Genomic DNA, 9,312 nt, shown 5'->3' with positions numbered 1-9,312 from the left:
AAAAATACTAAGGGTCAATGAGATGAAAAAAGGCAGAATATCATTTATTTACTCACATATCATGGACAGTTGTAACCTGTCTATTTCATACATTCGAGAACAGTGGGAGAATGATTTGGGTGCCCAGCTGTCTGACGAAGAGTGGGATATGGCTCTTACCAGGGTCCATTCGTCTTCTATATGTTCAAGACACTCCCTAATACAATTCAAAGTGTTACACAGGTTACATTTTTCAAAAGCTAAACTAGCAAAAATATTTCCGAACATAGACCCATCGTGTGATAGATGCAAACAGACTCCAGCTACTTCCCTTCATATGTTTTGGTCCTGTCCGAAAATTGCTCCTTTCTGGTCATCATTTTTTGAAGTCATCTCTAAAGCCTATGCCTATAACATCTCGCCTTGCCCCTTGTGATTTTGGTTGTTTCTCTGGTATCGTGACTTCTGTTCCCCCTGCCCATTTACAGAGGGTCATTGCCTTTTTGTCATTATTAGCGAGACGCCTGATTTTATTTAAATGGAAGTCTACTACTGCTCCATCGCACCACCACTGGATAAGGGATGTTATGCAAAATGTCAAACTGGAAAAAATCAGATGTACTCTCAACGGATCCATCAGCAAATTCCACACAACATGGGACCCTCTGTTAACATACGTCAACAATCTACCAGGCTCGGAACTGGAATCTTGAATGTTTTTGTTTGCCCTGAACAGTCCTGTAAAAACAATTGAGAGGTGCACCGCCCTTTTTGTTTGTTTTGCTTGTGTTTGTTTGTTTCCCTTTTCCTGTCTTGGTATTATCTGTCTTTATGATCTGTGGGGATTGTTGTTTTGTGGTTATCTGTAAAATAATAAGAATGCCATGTATGATAATTGGAAAACTACAAATAAAGTGTTAAAAAAAAAAAAAGCAACACTTGCACCTGAAATTCTTTTTTATGTGCGCCCAAATTCTTTGTACGTGCGCTCAGAATAGTGGCACAAAAATAACGCCATATAGAACCGCCCCTGATAATGAACATAGATAATTAAAAACAAAATCATACAGACAAACTAAATCACTTCACATGTAACTCAGTGTTTTCTGCAGAAAAAAATAAAAACTTTAGCCTACCTTGTGTACGTTTCTGCACTGGTAACAGAAATATCAACCTTTCCACTGACGAAATTGGTTTATTAAAATGTACTGAAACACACAAAACATTCATAAATACACAGCAAGCCTAAAAAAAACTGGACAGTCTTCTATAAAAGTGCATAACGCCACAGCTGCTGAAACTCACTGTCACAGAGATTGTTGTTATATAGCGTAGGCCGTAAGAATTAAAATCAATATATGTCAGAAACCGTAGCAGCACAAACGATAATTTTACCTGCACAAATCAGCACAAACGAAAGACTAAAAACGTAGACCATTTTGGTCCGTTTTGGAGCAGTCTGGGGGGATGGTGACCTTTGAATAACCTATAAAATAAAGTTTAAACAATCGTCTCAGGTTAAAATAGGATTGTCTACCCTGGACAAACCCAGTCTGGTCCCCTGAAATAATATGAGGAAGAATTTTCTCAAGTCAGAGTACAATGGCTTTTGAGAACACTTTGCCATCACAGTTTGTTAAGCTGATTGGTCTACAGGATGAGCAATCTCGGGGGTCCTTAAAATGGTAAATGGCCTGTATTTATATAGCGCTTTACTAGTCCCTAAGGACCCCAAAGCGCTTTACATATCCAGTCATCCACCCATTCACACACTGGTGATGGTCAAGCTACATTGTAGCCACAGCCACCCTGGGGCGCACTGACAGAGGCGAGGCTGCCGGACACTGGCGCCACCGGGCCCTCTGACCACCACCAGTAGGCAACGGGTGAAGTGTCTTGCCCAAGGACACAACGACCGAGACTGTCCAAGCCGGGGCTCGAACCGGCAACCTTCCGATTACAAGGCGAACTCCCAACTCTTGAGCCACGATCGCCCTTATTCTTCTTTAATAAGAGTGTAATAGATGCCTGCCGAAACGTAGGCGGAAGAATGTTATTCTCTATTGCTTCTGTGTAAACCAAGAGAAGAAGAGGGGCAAGTTTGTCCATAAATTTCTTAGAAAAATCAGTTGGAAACCCATCCGGACCAGGGGCTTTTCCACTCTGAAAGGACATTATTGCATTTTTAATTTCTTCCAGTGTCAGACTTTGTTCCAATTGTTCTTTCGTGTCAGAGTCAATTATAGGAATATTCAAATTGAAAAAAAGCGTTAAACTTATTTTGAGCTGGTGCTGAATCTGAGGAATATAATTTAGCATAAAACTCTCTAAAATGTTGTTAATAGCTTGATGATCCTCAGTTGATGAGCCATTTGATAAGATAAGTTGTGAAATAACATCACCCCCCCTCAAGGGCTGGCTCCTGACAGCCCAAACCCGAGAACCAAAAAACAAGAAAAAACGAAAACAACCCACCCAGGGCGGGAGGCGGGGGACCAGGACGGAGGGAACGAAACCAAACAAAACACAAGGAGCACCAAGAGTCCAAAACAAAATACATAATTGTTATGAAATGTATAAATTTCTCATCTCAAAATGGACAGTGTGCTCATCTTCCAAGACATGGAGCGCTCAATATGTCTCATGGGTTGAATGGTTAGGACAACAGGAGTGCATGGTCAGAGAGCCTATATGACCAATATTTACCTGCTGAACTAACTGACTGATACACTTGGACATAAAAATATAATCTATACAGATGCTGACAAGTGAGGGTTAGAGTGGAAAGTGTACTCTTTACGATAGTGGATCTATAGTGTCGCCAGACGTCCATAAGGTCAAGCTCATTTACAATTTGCCAAAGGGCTTTGGAATTTTTTGTCAAAGTAAATTGTGGGGGAAGTTTATCCATTTTTGGGCATAAAACACAGTTAAAGTCACCCGCTAATATTATATTAGCACAGTCCATGTCCACTAATTGACTAAATAATATATGTGTAAAATCGCATCACTGTGATGGGATAAATATTACAGTGGGGCAAAAAAGTATTTAGTCAGCCACCGATTGTGCAAGTTCCCCCACCTAAAATGATGACAGAGGTCAGTAATTTGCACCAGAGGTACACTTCAACTGTGAGAGACAGAATGTGAAAAAAAAATCCATGAATCCACATGGTAGGATTTGTAAAGAATTTATTCGTAAATCAGGGTGGAAAATAAGTATTTGGTCAATAACAAAAATACAACTCAATACTTTGTAACATAACCTTTGTTGGCAATAACAGAGGTCAAACGTTTACTATAGGTCTTTACCAGGTTTGCACACACAGTAGCTGGTATTTTGGCCCATTCCTCCATGCAGATCTTCTCGAGAGCAGTGATGTTTTGGGGCTGTCGCCGAGCAACACGGACTTTCAACTCCCGCCACAGATTTTCTATGGGGTTGAGGTCTGGAGACTGGCTAGGCCACTCCAGGACTTTCAAATGCTTCTTACGGAGCCACTCCTTTGTTGCCCGGGCGGTGTGTTTTGGATCATTGTCATGTTGGAAGACCCAGCCTCGTTTCATCTTCAAAGTTCTCACTGATGGAAGGAGGTTTTGGCTCAAAATCTCACGATACATGGCCCCATTCATTCTGTCCTTAACACGGATCAGTCGTCCTGTCCCCTTGGCAGAAAAACAGCCCCATAGCATGATGTTTCCACCCCCATGCTTCACAGTAGGTATGGTGTTCTTGGGATGCAACTCAGTATTCTTCTTCCTCCAAACACGACGAGTTGAGTTTATACCAAAAAGTTCTACTTTGGTTTCATCTGACCACATGACATTCTCCCAATCCTCTGCTGTATCATCCATGTGCTCTCTGGCAAACTTCAGACGGGCCTGGACATGCACTGGCTTCAGCAGCGGAACACGTCTGGCACTGCGGGATTTGATTCCCTGCCGTTGTAGTGTGTTACTGATGGTGACCTTTGTTACTTTGGTCCCAGCTCTCTGCAGGTCATTCACCAGGTCCCCCCGTGTGGTTCTGGGATCTTTGCTCACCGTTCTCATGATCATTTTGACCCCACGGGATGAGATCTTGCGTGGAGCCCCAGATCGAGGGAGATTATCAGTGGTCTTGTATGTCTTCCATTTTCTGATGATTGCTCCCACAGTTGATTTTTTCACACCAAGCTGCTTGCCTATTGTAGATTCACTCTTCCCAGTCTGGTGCAGGTCTACAATACTTTTCCTGGTGTCCTTCGAAAGCTCTTTGGTCTTGGCCATGGCGGAGTTTGGAGTCTGACTGTTTGAGGCTGTGGACAGGTGTCTTTTATACAGATGATGAGTTCAAACAGGTGCCATTCATACAGGTAACGAGTGGGGGACAGAAAAGCTTCTTACAGAAGACGTTACAGGTCTGTGAGAGCCAGAGATTTTCCTTGTTTGAGGTGACCAAATACTTATTTTCCACCCTGATTTACGAATAAATTCTTTACAAATCCTACCATGTGGATTCATGGATTTTTTTTTCACATTCTGTCTCTCACAGTTGAAGTGTACCTCTGGTGCAAATTACTGACCTCTGTCATCATTTTAAGTGGGGGAACTTGCACAATCGGTGGCTGACTAAATACTTTTTTGCCCCACTGTACCTTGGAGAGCAGTTACCCCATGCAACATCCCTTTAACCAAAATATATCTTCTTCATTGTCCTTGTGAGTGGCTGTAACAGTGAAGGGAAGATTTTTGTGTATAAGAGTAATAACCCCCTTTTATTTGTGGAGTAGGATGTAAAAAAAAATTTGACCAACCCATTCTCTACAGTATTTTTTATGTTCATCATCTAGTACTTGCAAATTCAAATTCAAATTCAAATTTTATTTGTCACGTACACAGTCATACACAGTACGATATGTAGTGAAATGCTTGGACAACTGCTCGTGACCTAAAGAAAACAAAAAAGGAAAAGGCTATGAATAAGATAGGAAATAAATATGAAAAATTAAAAAGGGTAAATTTAACTAGGAAGGAATAAAATATAAATTAAGGTTAAAAATGAAATAACTGTACAACACAAATTAGAATGAAGGGTAAATTTAACTGGGAAAGAATAAGATAAAATATATAAATTAAAGTTGAAAATAAAATAACTGTACAACAAAATACACAATATAGAATTGTATAAATCTTATTCAGAGAATTTAGAAATAGACTTTTTTTCACCACATTGTTGGCATTTAACATTCCAAGTACTTATCTTAACTGACATATAAGAACAGTAATATATATTTGTGCTGTTTACATATTTAACCAAATCTACATTTGACCAGTCTGAGCCTATTAACCAAAATAATTGAGCATAAAACAAGAACACTGTTCCCAGCAAAACCTGAACACAAAGCCTGGAAACTAGTGGTGGGCGGATCGATCCAAATATCGATAGTATCGATCCCAAGTCGGGATCAGTATCGGATCGATACTAGTCTGGTTAGATCGATTCTTTACTTTGAGTTCTGCTTGTTTGCTATGCTGTGCTTTCGGCAAAGATGAAACAGCCAGGTCGCTGGACTCGACGCTCCTGTGTCAGCAGGATTTTAATTGTAATTTTTGTATTATAGTTTATCAACAGTATTTGTTTTAATTTGTTTACTGGTTTGCGTGCACTTAATATTAACAAAAAAAAAAAGATCGCCACCACGGCAGACCCGATGGCATTTTCATGCTTCGCCGCATCATTTATTCTTACAATAATCACACGGTTGCTGTAACAGTACATTCAATGGCTGCAGCTCTCCCGCTGGCAGCCGTACACATCACCACCACCAAACCTGCAGCGGCATCGCAGAACACGCCCTGCCACATACCCCCATCGCCCGCTTCACCCCACCCCGCGAGCAGGCGAGGGAATCGGCCCGGACCATCGGCGCCCCATGCCCCGGCCCAGCGACGGGGAAGTGTCCACTCTGGCGGTCGCCCGCGCCTCCAGCGGAAGCCCGGGAGCTGGCCTGATGGCCACCCATATGGCAAGCAGCGGCGGCGTGCAGCAGGAGTGGAAGTGAGCCAGGGCTCAGAGGCAGCTGGGCAGGCCGGCACGCAGGACCATGCAGCCTGCATGCCGAAGCGGACAGCATGCCTCAGGCAGGACCCCGCACTGCGCATCTCGACCTCCATCTCCAGCTTGGCAGGTCCCGCTGGCGCGCCAGCCTCCAGCTCACCCCGAGCTGTCCACCCTTACAGTGATCACCCGGTTGCTGTAACAGTAGCCTACATTCAACAGCTGCAGCCCTCCTGCTGCCAGCTGTACACATCAACACCAAAAACAACAACAGTACAAGCAGCGCACAGGTTTTAAGCCGGTGAGGCATGATTGTAGATGCAGTGAAGGTGAGTCCATCTCACCTGCAGCAGCATCGCAGACCACGAGCCGCCACAATAATAAAACATTTTTTATTTAATTATAAATAAATTATTTCTCCTAATTATGTCCTGGGTTTTAACTAATTAATAATACCAAAGGAAACATCACAAAAAACACTTAAGGTCATGAAAATTAATTGCGATTTAGCAATTCAATGAGGCATCCACCTTATTTATTGAAAAGTATCGGTATCGGTATTGGTATCGGCGATACTGGCCCGAATTTACTTGGTATCGGATCGATACCAAAATATGCAGTATCGCACACCACTAGTTAAATCGGATGTTAATGCTGAGGGAAACGGATACGACTCATTTACTCATGACTCAAGAATACTCCTCTGCGCTCTCACGGCTGCTCCATTATTTCTATATTCCACTTCCTATAAAATCAGATTATAATAGTGAAGCTGCAATTCATGCATGACAGTTTAGCAGGAAGTGGTTTACAGCAGCAACATCCTTTTGCATTTTTGAGGCCTTTCCCCCTTCTTTGGTTCTAAGTACATCATGAGTAGCAGGACTTTTATTGGGACCAGATATATAATAATAATAATAATTATGCTGCTGATAACATTTATTATTGTTGTCCTTTGTATATCTATGTAAAGGTGTCATTGGGGTGAAAATCTTTTTTCCAGGGAGAGACGATAAAACACTTTCTTTTCTAGACTCTACATTTTTTAAATGTATTATTTATTTATTTTAATGTGAGTGCCAACTGCTGGCTGCTGTGGAGGTCCTGGAGGTCCTTACACTGGGACCAGGCTGCATTTTTAGGTTAAAGTCTGCCATGTTTAGGTTGAGGAGGCTTCCTGTTGGCGCGTGTGTGTGTGAATGAAGTTTGTAATAAGGAATAACTGAGTGCTCAAATAGAGTGTTATTGCTTTTCCCCACCCCAATGAGTTTAGCCTAATTCATGTTTTTCAATCACTTCCTCCTGTGTGTGTATGCTGATATGTATATATATTTATAAAGCCTATAGTCCGACCATTTAGCAACTTGTTGTTGGTATTATGTTTTCACCATTTACAAGTTACTTAGTCATATATCCCGTTCCATTGGTTTGGAGTTCTGGGGGCATCAGTCAATGCAGAGTATATTGGAACCCGCAATCTCCAGCTCTTCTGATGGTACACTGAAGTCTAGCGCCAGTCGAGAAACAGCCATCGCCCAGTTGGAATTTGTGAAATAAATATATCTGCACCATAAAAAAACCCCTTAGAATGAAGCAAATTATTTGTGTTCTTCTTTGTATGATATCAACAACTGTGCAACTTTGTGTACCAAAATATTCTCAAAACTGAACAAATTAAAGTTCACAAATATGTGTTTTTCCAACTTAGATGTGAGTTTTCATGTCAATTTTGCCAGCCTTTTCTTCTTCTATTAAACTGCTGCCAACATAAAAACAGACATTCATGAAGGAAGAGACACACATATTAAAAAGTTAAGAAAGTGATACAAAGAGCACCTTCAGGAAACAAAGTAGCTACAAAATATGTAGATATATATCCATCAGAAAGAAAAGAAAGAATGATCAGTAACAAAATGACACTGTTTCTTTGGTTTATGTGGCATTCTAACTTCATTTATTTAATTTTTGTAGCATATTAGATTTTGCAGTCAAAATATAAAGCCAGTAATTAGATGTTTATCCATGTTCTTTCTAGATAATCCCATTCACTGGGTCAATCCAAGGTGGTCTGCAGGAGGGGAAGTCTATCACTGTCAGTGGACGTGTCCTACCTGGGGCTGACAGGTCTGTCTGCTTGTTCCTTTATTTATCAGCAGAAGTGTTTTATTTGTTAACCAATAATTTTCTTCAAAGCTTTCGTCAACAACTATTTTTTTTGCACGAAACAAGAGGAAACTAAATAAAAACGAATGCAGGGGGACATTAACACTTTCATCTATAAATAAAAATGAGATGAAAATGTTCTGGACTGACAAGATCCAAGAAGTAATTAAGTCACCAAAACCACGTGAGAGTGTTCAGTCCACTCAATGGGCAGATGTGTCTGGGGCAGGAGCAACAAAAGTAAATACAGTAAGAAATTACTGTGTGAGAAAAGATATGTTTGTTTCATTGAAAGTAGATAGCCCATACAGACCGCTGCACATCTGTGTTAAGGGACAGCCACTTAAGAGGTCACTATTAATCATGTGTCTCATCACATGAGCCACAAAAAAACCCTTAGAATGAAGCAAATAATTTGTGTTCTTCTTTGTATGATATCAACAACTGTGCAACTGGTTTTAAATGCACCTTAGAACACACATGTATCAACACTACATATGAGCAGGCGGAGGGAGGTTTGGAGTCTTCACACACCCCCGTTCTCTGCTGCCTATTGGAGCGGGGGGGCTAGGAGGAGGAGTTGGCCGTCCGATTGGGGTCTGGGGTCTCCCTGCTGCTGCCGAGCCAGGGCCGTCTGTTTCTCTCCACCCCAGGGAAAAGGGTAACACTACCTGGGTCTGAGTGCAGTTTCCCCCTCCAGGGGCAAGGGTACCTAGACCTGGTGCTTAGAGTACGCTTGGGGAGTGTGATCGTGTGTACAGTGTCTCTTTATGTCTGTCTCCATGTTGGTTGAGTGTTGAGTAAGTGCATATGAGAGCATGAGGGTGGGAATGGATGTTTGTATCTGCGTGTGCCTGTTTGTCTGTGTCTATATGTCAGGTTGGGTATCAGACGCTACCTCTCAGGCCCTCTAATGTATGGAGGCCTATCTCCCCCCACCACTTCCCCTGCCAGTGGCAGACGACCTCAGACATCGGTGCGTTGGTGGTTCTTTGTGTCCGGGGGTGGACGTCCAGGTACGCACCGGCTCACTCCTGGCAGCTGCTTGTTGGGGCCTGGAGCCTGGGGCTCACTCGGGCCACTTCGGGGGTGGGGTGCCCTTGGCCTCTCGGCCTGGGGCTCGGTCACTC

The sequence above is a fragment of the Haplochromis burtoni genome, unplaced genomic scaffold, assembly GCF_018398535.1.
Source record: "Haplochromis burtoni strain Fernald_Lab_line unplaced genomic scaffold, NCSU_Asbu1 Contig_227, whole genome shotgun sequence".
NCBI lineage: Eukaryota > Metazoa > Chordata > Actinopteri > Cichliformes > Cichlidae > Haplochromis > Haplochromis burtoni.
The sequence above is the reverse complement of the archived record's forward strand: the minus strand, read 5'-3'. Positions refer to the sequence as shown.